The 13795-nt window shown below is 38.9% G+C and overlaps 1 protein-coding gene across 1 annotated transcript in view; it reads left to right on the plus strand.

The window, feature by feature from the left end:
- Positions 1 to 1157: 1157 nt before the first annotated feature.
- Positions 1158 to 13795, plus strand: part of LOC132152777 (interferon-induced very large GTPase 1-like) — a 38620-nt gene continuing 25982 nt past the window's right edge. The window contains exon 1 of the mRNA XM_059561658.1: positions 1158 to 1286. The gene's annotated coding sequence lies outside the window, so the exon portion shown is untranslated. The remainder of the gene's footprint in view (positions 1287 to 13795) is intronic.

Consider the following 13795-nt stretch of genomic DNA (forward strand, 5'->3'; position numbering starts at 1 on the left):
TGTTTTTCCCGTCTTTTTTTACACCTTAATGTTATTTAATACTTTAACATTTTATTAGAGTTTTCTGTTAAGTATGGGCATCGTTTTAATGCACACACGACACGAAAACAACTAACGCCATCACACAATGCAAATTACAAGCGCATACGCGGTAAACACATACGTGACGTACGTACGTGACGTCACCGCGCTACGGTCTGCAGCGAGGGGTGTCTCGCACACCCTGGCACACCCGTGGATACACCACTGACTGACAGCAAAAATCTTTTAAAATTTTTGATTAAAGTCACATTGTGTTAAAGTGTCAAATAACAATAAAAATTATTTTAAAGGAGCATATTTGTGTACTTTCTACCCATGTAATCGACCTTTGGGATTGACCACTTTTGCACTTGTCTTTGCCACCTGGGTTTGCCAATGTGGGACCTGCTTAGTTGACCCAAGGGGGCCCCAGATAAGGTGCCCATTTTGAGCCCATGCCCACTCTGTACCCCTGTAGCCCATTTGTAACCCATATGGGCCCCAAAAAAATATGTTGGCTGGCTGTTCAACGCACCACCATTTCCGTTTAAAAAACATTTTGCACAATTTTTGTTGGGGCTGAACGCAGCCCTGGAGTGCGTGATTTGGAGAGGCAGCCAATACAAATAGGCCGAATAACCGTTTCTCTACCTAAATCTTGCATTTGGACCAGGCTCGGTTGCAGAATAACATCTGTGCTTCTGAAATTCTTATCTATATTTATCTATATTGTGTAGTAGTAATCTTTCACTATGTTGTACATGGCCACTTGTCAAGCATGAAAAACTCAAGTTTTATTTAAATTCTGAATATATTATCATATGTAGTATGCAAAGAGTGCTCCCTTTAAATGTATTAACTTTCACTCAATCATCACGATCTCACAAAGTTTTTTCGTTTTGCTTTTTATATTTATTTATTTTATTTTTTTTAACAATGAACGTGACGAAACGATGAAACTTTTTAAATGCCTTTTTTAGCATGATCAGCACAAACACTGACCTGAGTGGTGAGTGCGTGGAATCTCCCTTACTCCCCCACCGGCACAGCGTCTGCATTAATGTCATGTGATTTACAGAAAACCAGCAGCCTACAGATCCCCTCTGATTGGCTGACACGTTGACATAATGCAGTGTACAATATAGCAAAATAACAAAACGTACAGTGATGTACACTGGTCAGAAGATTCAAGAATAATACTTCACTAGCATAAGATATTCAGCAGTTAACTCGCGATTGCTGCTTGGAATCAAGATTCGCATCAGGTTAGTCTGAACTGTCTCTATAATCTCACTATATCGCAGTTAATTTTATCAATAAAAAAAAAAAGAAAAATGTCTATTTTGGTCGAATTTCATGTTTTCACAAAAAGTTCATTAAGTCCTTGTCTTAAATCGAGGCGTTGCCTCTCATCCGAGGTGCGCACAAAGGCAAACCTTATACAGAATTTACACTAGCCTATTTAGAATTTCACCCAAACACAATCTGTTATGTCTTACGTTAACGTTTGGGGAACTGTTGGGAAAAACATCGGATGTGTAACACTAGATCCGTGCATCGCGGTAAAATACATCGTCTGCCTCAGTTATGTTAGAGTAGTTAGATTAAAAGAAAAGAGGGGATCACTCACTGGTCTTCATTGAACTGCTTTTGTAGTTTTAATAATCAGTTTATTTGTAATGAATATACTAGATTGATTTTTTTATATATATTTTCATTGTGTTTTTCTTACTTTAATGCTTTTGTTTAGATGTAAAATGAAGAAGTTGCACTTGTTTATTTCTTTTTGCATAGGTTCTTATTTATAACAACAAAGATCAAATAAAAAAGTTATATTGTGAATATTAATATAGTAATGAATGTTAAGAAATGAACTGAAGCAAAAGATGCAATGGTGCTAGTGATTTTTTTTTGTCATGTTTTTGTCCCACCCCAACAACTCATATATAATATTGAAGGTCTTTTAAAAGTGAATATAAAATAAGAATAACTAATATATATATATATATATATATATATTCTACTTTCTACATTACTAAACTCAGTTGTAATACTCAGTTTGAGTGACCATATTTTTCAATCTTGCTGCTGTACTGAATAAAAGCCTATTGTTTTTACTAGTTGAGTGGCTGGGCAGCTCAGAGACTTTCTGTAGCTAGGCATACTGCATAGGAAAACCTCTAAATTATTATATTTTTTTCTACTCCCATTTGCACCTAATGGTTAAGCTGATGGGTAAGCGTTGCATAAACGGACTATTTCATATGGTAGGTGCAGTAATGTTAAACACGTTTTCAGAAACTGAAAGTAGTAAACAAGAGGACTTAACAATTATGGAAGCATATGGGTAGAAATATTCAATTTGGAATGTAATATGCAAAATGATAATGCAATATGTAAAATGGCAATGCATTTCTGTATTTACATTTACATTTTCCAATACATTTGTGCAACGTTTGGTGCAAAATGAAAATGAAAATTAAATTACATAATTTTCATTTGCCATTTCATACACCAGTTCAATGTCCCGCAATGAATGTAGCAAAATTCAATGTGAACATTGAAAATGCATTCCGAGCCGATCACGTGTCCGCCCCCTCCCGCCATGTCAATCACTGTGTGAACAAGGCGGGGCTTGCAGAAGGTCAAGAGACTCAAGATTCGAGAGGATTCAAGTGTGAGAACATGGACAAGACAGTTGGCCCGTGTACGTTTTAATCATTTTGGTTTATGGCTTCAATATTTCATTCGCACTTGTGCGCGGCGCTGAAGCGCTCCTTTCATCTGATTGGTCGAATCGCTCCACCTTCAGCTCGGTCTTTTCATTCTTCCAGGCAGAATAAGAGTCAGTGCGAGTGAAGCACTGTAATGTCTGAAACTACCACTCACTGTTAATTAGCATACTATTTGAATCAGATGTAGCTGGGCACATAATTCGTGCTGCTGCGACTTTCAAGAGCCCCCGTTAAATTATTTCTAGGTTATAGTATTGCATAAATATTGTCCCACTGATAAAAACAGTGCAAATAGTTCTGTCTCCTTGGATTACAGTGAAGTGGAAATAAATATAGTTAAGTTTATGAAATAAAATTAAATAGGATTTTTTTGGGAAGGTAAGTCTGGCCAGTTCAATTAAATTATTTCTAGGTTATAGTATTGTATAAATATTGTCCCATTGATAAAAACAGTGCAAATAGTTCTCCCCCGAAACGAGTTTGCAGCATGCACAGAAATGTTATTTCCTATTAAGTAGATGAGTAAACTGCTTTCAATAAATTCAATAAAAACATGTATTGATATGAGAATTAAATATAACAGATTTAAATCATTAAAGCCATGATTTTAATATTAATACATGGGAATTCATATACATTCACACTTTACATTAGATTATTAAATTTTTTTTAGCGGCTAACACTGTAAGTATTTGTACGCTTTACTGCTATAAATACGTCAAACTTGTATGTTTTTATGAGCATGAAAACGTAAGTAAATGGACGTGTGGTAGAACCACATTTAACGTAAAAATACACTAGTATTCTCATGAGATCATGTTCGTTTAAAGCACAAATAGGTCTTCCTGCACTTATTTAACCTATGGTCAGAAGAAAGGGGAATGAACTATGGAGTGGTTATATATGCTTTCCGAATTGTATCTAAAGTGACAAGTCTGACAATTTAGCAGTAATACCAATATTCTTCCTAGCCAAATGGGTAACCTATAAACTTTGTTCTTGAATATAATTGAATTAAAATTTATTTGAAAAGTTTATAAAACTGTACAAAATACAAGTATTCCATACACTTTAGAAAAATTGTCAAGGATAAAAACACAATAAAGCCCTTGGCTTATTTCCATTGAGGTGTTAATCGTCTCTAGGTTACGTATGTAACCCTAGCTCCTCGAGGGAATGAGACGCTGCGTTGAACAACACTTTGGGGAACACGTTTAGCGTGAGCGACTCTGAATATCATATCCAATCTGTCTTATAGAAGAGCATGACGTCACGGGCGGGGTGACGTAAGCGACCAGGAAGCTATAAAGGCACGAGCCGCGCAGCTGGCTTCAGCTTCAAGTACAAGCAAGCGCCGTCAGGGGTGCTGGGGGTATGGCCTCGAGACGCAGCGTCTCATTCTCTCGAGGAACTTGGGTTACATACGTAACCTAGAGACGTTCCTCTTCAGGAACTCGAGCTGCGTCGGACAATGCTTTGGGGAACAAGTACCAACGCTGCCAGACTACCAAACCCCTGCCTAGTGTGTATCCGAAGAGCACAGCTTAGGACGAGAGGACTGAAGTGCCTGGAGTGACTGGCATGTCTAAGCCATAGAATCTTGCAAAAGTAGGAGGCGTGGATCACCCCGCAGCATTGCAGATGTCCAGCATGGACACACCTCCTAGAAAGGCCTTGGAGGCCGCCATACCTCGTGTAGAGTGTGCCTTGGCTCCCGACAGCGGGGGAAGACCAGAGGACTCAAAGTGGCGTTGATAGTCTTAACTATCCAACGAGTAATAGTCTGCTTAGAAGCAGGGAACCCCTCTTTGGGGAACCGCAGCATACAAGCAATTGGTCCATTTTTTCTCCACAGGGCAGCTCTGTGGACGTATGCATCCAGCGCTCGAGCTGGACACACACAATTTAGCTTCTCTTGGTCGGGCTCCTGAAAGGGAGGAGGACAGAAGGCCTGCAGCACTCCAGGTTGTGGTGTGATAGAGGGCACCTTAGGAACATATCCCGCTCGAGGGTATGTGAACACTTTGGTCATGCCAGGTGCAAAATCAAGATAGGTAGTGGCCACAGAGAGGGCCTGTAAATCTCCTACTCTCCTCAGAGAGGTTATGGCCAACAGAAAGGCGGTTTTAACACTCTTGGCGCCACGGTTGATTTTACTCGACAAGATGCGGCACTGAATAAAAGGGCAGATTTTGTCAAATAGGGTGTCAAATTTCAACCTCCCCTGCACCAGATAGCAGACATGTAATAATTAATCTATGAATCATGCTTCTATACAAAATTTTCGAGCTAGAGCACATTGAATCAGTGCGAACAAAAGCAGAGCTAGTGTGAGAGTGAGCCATTTTATCAGAGCAATATTGTCAACGTCAGCGAGTATTGGCATTAGATTATTATTATTATTATTATTATTATTATTATTATTATTACTACTAATGGCATCAATAAAGCTTCAATAAACCCACAATGAAGTGTTGGGACTTCTATTTGCGGACCCTGACTCAGAAGGTGACGGTGATACTGAAAGTGAAAGTATAGCCCTACACCAAGCACAAACGGTGAATCCTTTCCTTTGCCCAATGTAGATGGTCCTTTGGCCAATGTCAGTGGTGTGAACAATGTTTGCCGGGATCGGAGTGTTCATCGCGAAGTTACGTGGAATGAGGCGGGAGATTTTTACCGCGCTAGACATGTAGCTTTGTCTTATGACTGTGTGCCTCTCCGCAATCGCGGCGACAGTATTGTAGTGGAGACTTTGTCTAAAGCCACTGGGTATGTTAGACGAGGTCGAAGTATTCATTGGACAGTTAGGAGGCAACCAAAGGCAGGATGGGGAGTCGCAATGACAATGACAGTAGTCCGAGCTGTGCACACTCGGTGGGCGTGCGAGGCAGATCTGGCCGTGCTGCTCGTAGCAGGAGCAGAGGCGATGTGACACGGGGCAGAGCTTTTGAACGAAACAGGTCTTGTCTACATGTGTTTGTGTGTCATATGAATAATATATATGTGCCCCATACATGGAATCAGAGAGCCTGCTGTATGCATTCTATAATTCACGATGGCCACCACCATATGACGTCATAATATGCAAATTAGATGGGTAAATGTAATCCCTACATAAACATTGGGTCATTGGATAGAAAGTCTCTATCTTTTATCACTTTTAAGATATAGCCTTTTGAAATTAAGATATAAAAATCGAACGTTTTAGGAAAAGACCTCTGGCGCCTAAAGGGTTAAGAGTCAGATGTCCGGATGAACCGGAGAAAGTACACTCTTCTTGGCATTCAGTCTCAAAACCCAGCTCCACCATATGTGCGAGAACGACATCTCGATGCCGAGCCGCAACCTGCTCTCACTGAGCTAAGATCAACCAATCATCGATATAGTTGAGAATGCGGATGCCATGCATGCGCAGGGGAACCAGAGCCGCGTTTACACATTTTACACAAACGCCTTTCAGATGCCTCGTCTTAGCTTTGCTCTTTGACTGTTGCTTACTCTTTGAGGAGCTAATAGTGACAAATAACAATAAATAGAGATGTTCCGATACCCTTTTTCTCTTCCCGATACTGATTCCGATACCTGGGCTCAGGGTATCGGCCGATACTGAGTACTGATCCGATACCTGGGTGTGTATCTGTATATACAGCTGTATTTACTACTAGCCCTGTGTAAATTGCTAGAATTATTTTATGGTGTGCTTCAGACTGATCCCTTAATAAAACATGAACAAATACATGGTGAACTACTGTATTCATTACAGTATTTTTATTATCTGACATGAATTTGACAGTATTATTTATTTTCTTAAGCAAAAAAGAACTTCAAATGCAGCCAAAAATCTAACACCGCAAACTAAAAAAGGTATTTTAGTTTTACAATATAACTGTATAAAAAACCGCAACAAATAAGTCTAGGAATATAAAAAATGATATATTAATCAGATAATCTCTTTACAACAAAACAAATAAAAAACAAGCAACCGTCTAGGCATAATTATTATTATTAATAGAGACGTATTATTATTACTACATAGAGACATAGCTAAATCTACTGTAGGCTACAACAGTAGCTTAAAATATTGTCAATTTACTCATGTTAAACCAAACATTTATTTTAATGGGCTGCCATGAAGATCTTTGAGTGTCTGTGTTTATGATATGAAAGTTTTCTCAAATTAAATGGTAAATTCTCATGAAGTGACGGTTTATGCGTTCGTGTCCTCATATAGTGACACACAGCAGAGACTACAAAACAGCTAGCTCCCTTGCATCTGCGCCTGTCACTCACAGAGGTGTAGAATTTGCAGGAGTAATATTTAAATAGTATTTTGCAGTTTAATATTCACAGACACTAGTATATATTCGGCTACTGTCTGGAGCCCTGCGCTTTGACTAACACGGAAGCGACTGAACGCAGCTGCGGGTACCGAATATACTCGGGAGTCTGTAACTACCGGTACTACAGAGACATACTGCTAACCACTGATCTATAATATAGAAGCGGCTTCACTGTCTGTTGGCAGTTTAGAATGCGATGAGCAATCCAGTCATATATAGATCAGTGCTGCTAACGCGTTTACATTTCTTCTTCGCTGCTCTAAACGGGTGGCTTGTGGCAACACAGCACAACTTCCTGTGTTTGCAATGCATTCTGAGCAGCGAAGAAGAACCGTGCAGTGGTTAGGCAAAGCTAGCGGTCATAACTAGGTCTTGTTTAAGAAAATGGTATCGGATCGGTATATGGGTTCATGTACGCGCCGATGCCAGAATTTGTTGTGGTATCGGAGATATTTCCGATACTAGTTTCGGAATCGGAACAACTCTAACAATAAATAAGACTGACAAGACAGAATGACATGCACACACAGAGCGCTTGCTGAAATACGTGAAGCTGAAGCTAGCTGCGCGGCTCGTGCCTTTATAGCTTCCTGTTCGCTTACGTCACCTCGCCCGTGACGTCACGCTCTTCTATAAGACTGGATAGATTATAAGATTGGATATGATATTCAGAGTCGCTCACGCTAAACGCGTTCCCCAAAGTGTTGTTCGACGCAGCTCGAGTTCCTGAAGAGGAAATAAAGGTTATGTCTATGTGCAGAACAGACAAAGCAACAGTATCTAAAAACTACATATTTTTATAAATGCCTTTCTAGCCATAAAATCATCTGTTAATTTATTATCTATTTAACAACCCAAATAGTTTACTACACTTTTTTACCTCTATAGCCGGTACCATTTATCTTAATAAAAAATGTATCATCCTTATTTAATTTCATTTTAGATGCAAAAAGAATGGCCTCAGTCTTTCCTGCATGTAGAGATATTTATTATCTAAAAACCATTTAGACATCACCTGTAGCTGCAAAGTCATCTTTTATGCTATGAGCCCCTTATCCTGATGAAATACTAAAACTGCTGCATCATCTGCATACAGAATAATTTCCTCTTAACATGCTGCTTTAAAATAATCTATATATAAAAGAAAAAATAAGGGACCTAAAATACTCCCTTGAGGAACTCCACAGTTAATAAACAAAGGACTAGAAAATATACCCTTAATGTCAACCCTCTGGCATCTATAATCAAGGTAGGACTTAACCCACCTAAGAGAATTCTCATCAAAACCAACTGCCTTTAACTAGGACAGTAAAACTGTGTGGTCTACAATATCAAATGCTTTCTGAAAATCCAACATAACCATTCAACAAAAATTACCATTGTCAAATGCTTTCCTTATTTTATCAGTCATACGCTCACCTAAATGATTATTAGGAACACCTGTTTAATTTCTCATTAATGCAATTATCTAATCAACCAATCACATGGCAGTTGCTTCAATGCATTTAGGGGTGTGTTCCTGGTCAAGACAATCTCCTGAACTCCAAACTGAATGTCAGAATGGGAAAGAAAGGTGATTTGAGCAATTTTGAGCGTGGTATGGTTGTTGGTGCCAGACGGGCCAGTCTGAGTATTTAACAATCTGCTCAGTTACTGGGATTTTCACGCACAACCATTTCTAGGGTTTACAAAGAATGGTGTGATAAGGGAAAAACATCCAGTATGAAGCAGTCCTGTGGGCGAAAATGCCTTGTTGATGCTAAAGGTCAGAGGAGAATGGGCAGACTGATTCAAGCTGATAGAAGAGCAACTTTGACTGAAATAACCACTCGTTACAACCGAGGTATGCAGCAAAGCATTTGTGAAGCCACAACACACACAACCTTGAGGCGGATGGGCTACAACAGCAGAAGACCCCACCGAGTACCACTCATGTCCACTACAAATAGGAAAAAGAGGCTACAATTTGCACGAGCTCACCAAAATTGGACAGTTGAAGACTGGAAAAATGTTGCCTGGTCTGATGAGTCTTGATTTCTGTTGTGACATTCTAACGCATTCTCATCCCAAGGCGTTATATACTGACCCTCTTGACATTTCGTCAACATCCTACGCATATGGCACCCTCTAGCGTCAATTTGAGACACGGATTATGGGTTAAGGTTAGGGTTAGGGTGAGGGTTAGGGTTAGACCGCTAGGAGGCGCCTTCTGGCCCATTTTTATCTGCTTCTAATATTGACGCTAGAGGGTGCCATGTGCGTAGGATGTTGACGAAATGTCAAAAGGGTCAGTACATGACGCCTTGGGATGAGAACGGTCTGGACATTCAGATGGTAGAGTCAAAATTTGGCATAAACAGAATGAGAACATGGATCCATCATGCCTTGTTACCACTGTGCAGACTGGTGGTGGTGGTGTAATGGTGTGGGGGATGTTTTCTTGGCACACTTTAGGCCCCTTAGTGCCAATTGGGCATCGTTTAAATGCCAATGCCTACCTGAGCATTGTTTCTGACCATGTCCATCCCTTTATGACCACCATGTACCCATCCTCTGATGGCTACTTCCAGCAGGATAATGCACCATGTCTCAAAGCTCGAATCATTTCAAATTGGTTTCTTGAACATGACAATTAGTTCACTGTACAAAAATGGCCCCCACAGTCACCAGAACTCAACCCAATAGAGCATGTTTGGGATGTGGTGGAACGGGAGCCCTGGATGTGCATCCCACAAATCTCTATCAACTGCAAGATGCTATCCTATCAATATGGGCTAACATTTCTAAAGAATGCTTTCAGCACCTTGTTGAATCAATGCCACGTAGAATTAAGGCAGTTCTGAAGGCGAAAGGGGGTCAAACACAGTTTTAGTATGGTGTTCCAAATAATCATTTAGGTGAGTGTATATAATATACAAGTCTCAGTTGAATGTAACTGCCTAAATCCAGACTGTAAATCATTTAAAATATTGTTTTTACGAAAATATTTTTCAATTTGGTCATGGTTCCAATATCTTAGACATCGCACCCAAAACAGAGACAAGCCTCTAATTACAATCCTTCTTATATAATGTTATAACTCTAGCACTTTTAAACTCCCTTAGTATATTCCTTGTTCAACTGATAAATTTAAGATTACATAAGGAGCAATCACTCTAGCAGAGTCCCTAAACATTTTTATAGCTATAGACAAGAATTGTCTTTATGAAATGTCACTGCAGAAAAACAAACATCTTAAAATATGCTCACCAATATGTATAGAGTAATATGTATTGATATTATCCAATAATAATTTACATTTCTTACCCATGTTGCTTGATTTAAAGTTGTCAAGATGTGATGACGCTTTCCTTATTTTATCAGTCATACGCTCACCTAAATGATTATTAGGAACACCTGTTTAATTTCTCATTAATGCAATTATCTAATCAACCAATCACATGGCAGTTGCTTCAATGCATTTAGGGGTGTGTTCCTGGTCAAGACAATCTCCTGAACTCCAACCTGAATGTCAGAATGGGAAAGAAAGGTGATTTGAGCAATTTTGAGCGTGGTATGGTTGTTGGTGCCAGATGGGCCGGTCTGAGTATTTAACAATCTGCTCAGTTACTGGGATTTTCACGCACAACCATTTCTAGGGTTTACAAAGAATGGTGTGATAAGGGAAAAACATCCAGTATGAAGCAGTCCTGTGGGGGAAAATGCCTTGTTGATGCTAAAGGTCAGAGGAGAATGGGCCGACTGATTCAAGCTGATAGAAGAGCAACTTTGACTGAAATAACCACTCGTTACAACCGAGGTATGCAGCAAAGCATTTGTGAAGCCACAACACGCACAACCTTGAGGCGGATGGGCTACAACAGCGGAAGACCCCACCGAGTACCACTCATGTCCACTACAAATAGGAAAAAAAGGCTACAATTTGCACGAGCTCACCAAAATTGGACAGTTGAAGACTGGAAAAATGTTGCCTGGTCTGATGAGTCTTGATTTCTGTTGAGACATTCAGATGGTAGAGTCAGAATTTGGCATAAACAGAATGAGAACATGAATCCATCATGCCTTGTTACCACTGTGCAGGCTGGTGGTGGTGTAATGGTGTGGGGGATGTTTTCTTGGCACACTTTAGGCCCCTTAGTGCCAATTGGGCATCGTTTAAATGCCAATGCCTACCTGAGCATTGTTTCTGACCATGTCCATCCCTTTACGACCACCATGTACCCATCCTCTGATGGCTACTTCCAGCAGGATAATGCACCATGTCACAAAGCTCGAATCATTTCAAATTGGTTTCTTGAACATGACAATGAGTTCACTGTACTAAAATGGCCCCCACAGTCACCAGATCTCAACCCAATAGAGCATGTTTGGGATGTGGTGGAACGGGAGCCCTGGATGTGCATCCCACAAATCTCTATCAACTGCAAGATGCTATCCTATCAATATGGGCTAACATTTCTAAAGAATGTTTTCAGCACCTTGTTGAATCAATGCCACGTAGAATTAAGGCAGTTCTGAAGGCGAAAGGGGGTCAAACACAGTTTTAGTATGGTGTTCCAAATAATCATTTAGGTGAGTGTATATAATATACAAGTCTCAGTTGAATGTAACTGCCTAAATCCAGACTGTAAATCATATAAAATATTGTTTTTACGAATATATTTTTCAATTTGGTCATGGTTCCAATATCTTAGACATCGCACCCAAAACAGAGACAGGCCTCTAATTACAATCCTTCTTATATAATGTTATAACTCTAGCACTTTTAAACTCCCTTAGTATATTCCTTGTTCAACTGATAAATTTAAGATTACATAAGGAGCAATCACTCTAGCAGAGTCCCTAAACATTTTTGCAGGAATATTATCAATCCCAGAAACTTTATTTATTTTTATTTAATTTAAACATTTAAAAACCTCACTTTCGGTTACTGGTCTCAACTCAACTCAACAAAAAGAATCTTGAATAATTCCACGTTGCCCATACAAGGATTTAATTTGCATTTTGTTATAAAAATCAAGTAGCTAGCTAATGATATGAAATAATGATTAAAAGTTTCAGCAATCTCCTTTGGATTAGAAATTCAATTCTCCTCCACCTTTAGGTTAATATTTGGAGACTTCTCCTTTGGAGCATTTGAATAACCTAAATTCTTTAGCACACCCCAAAGTTTTTAGTTCATGCTGATTTTCATTTACCTTACTTTTGAAATAATTTATTTTTGCTTCTCTTATCATATCCCTAACCAAAATTCTTCTTAATTTATAAAGCTTCCAAATCATTTTAAAACTTTATAAAACAATCATTCCTTAATTTAATCCACTTTAATATATCATAATTAATCCAAGGTTCTGATCGCTGTTTAATTATTACATTCTCATACGGAGCTACCCTATCTAGCACCTTACTAAATAATTCCCTTAAACCCATCCAAGTTTTATCAACATCTTTATAATCCAATACAAATGACCAATCAACTTTTCCCAATAAGTCACAAAATAACTCCGGACAGTAATATTTAATCGATCTCACGGATATAGTATTATGACCATTAAATTTTGTCTTCTGCACTTTTCTATATAGATATATTAAACATTGATCACTTATACAACAATCCATAACACCATTACAGGCTATCTTTGTTGTGTCAGATACAAATATTACATCAATAACAGACTGTGGCGTAATTCTAGTTGGCACTGTAATAATTAGGTTCAAAACAAAAACAAAATAATAATCATAGAAATTTTTAAAGACTTGTACATTACAGAGTCACTTTTCAACATATCTGTTTTTTCAAATCCCCACAAATTAAAACTTCTGAATCATGGTGTTTCAAACAATAATTTAAGACCCCTTCCAACAATTCATTAAAATCCCTCTGATCAGGAGGACGATAAAGTGACTCAACCTAAATGGGCGTACTCTTTGGTAATAAAATGTCCATCCACAAGGCCTCAATATAAGCAATGTTCAAATCATTTCTAACATTAAATATCAAATCTGATCTGACAAATACACAAACGGCGGCACCTTTACGATTTTTATCTCTTCTTGTAATTTGTGATATCAATTTCAGAATCCAGAATCGAACCGTCCAACTAAGTTTCACTACACCCAAGTACTGACAACTTGAGCTCAGAACATAACTGTCTTATCTCAGAGATCTTTGGATTAGACCATTTGAGTTCTTCTTGAAGTCAAGAATAAGCAGCATCCTCCTGAAATGAACTAAGCAGCTCATTCAGATACTTGAGTTGCTTAAACAAAGCCTCATGCTCCGGGCTTGAATATGAATCTACCAACCTGAAGCAGACCTCAGATCCAACAATACGATAAATCATCTCTTGCCACAACACATCTCTAGTTTCTTCATAGAGAAAAGTTAAATCCTCCCAATGTTCGGCAATATAACTCCAATCCGCTGTAGTCCCAGATCGTCGATCCTCTTTGCCAAACGCTCTGAGCACATCCAAGTAAGGCTTTGTGTCATCAAGGCTTCGCTGTTGATTTTCTCTCATAGTGGGACCAGGTCACTGATGTTTATCACTGGACAAAAGTAAACACAAAGCTATAATAGTCCCCTCATATCTCAGATTCCGATTTGCTCCTCTCTTCCTCATACACAGAACTGGCCACGTTTGGCAAATAAGCGTATCATATATGATATTTGAGCCAAAACCAAAAAGCTTTTTG

This window comes from Carassius carassius, chromosome 1 (genome assembly GCF_963082965.1).
Source record: "Carassius carassius chromosome 1, fCarCar2.1, whole genome shotgun sequence".
Lineage (NCBI taxonomy): Eukaryota > Metazoa > Chordata > Actinopteri > Cypriniformes > Cyprinidae > Carassius > Carassius carassius.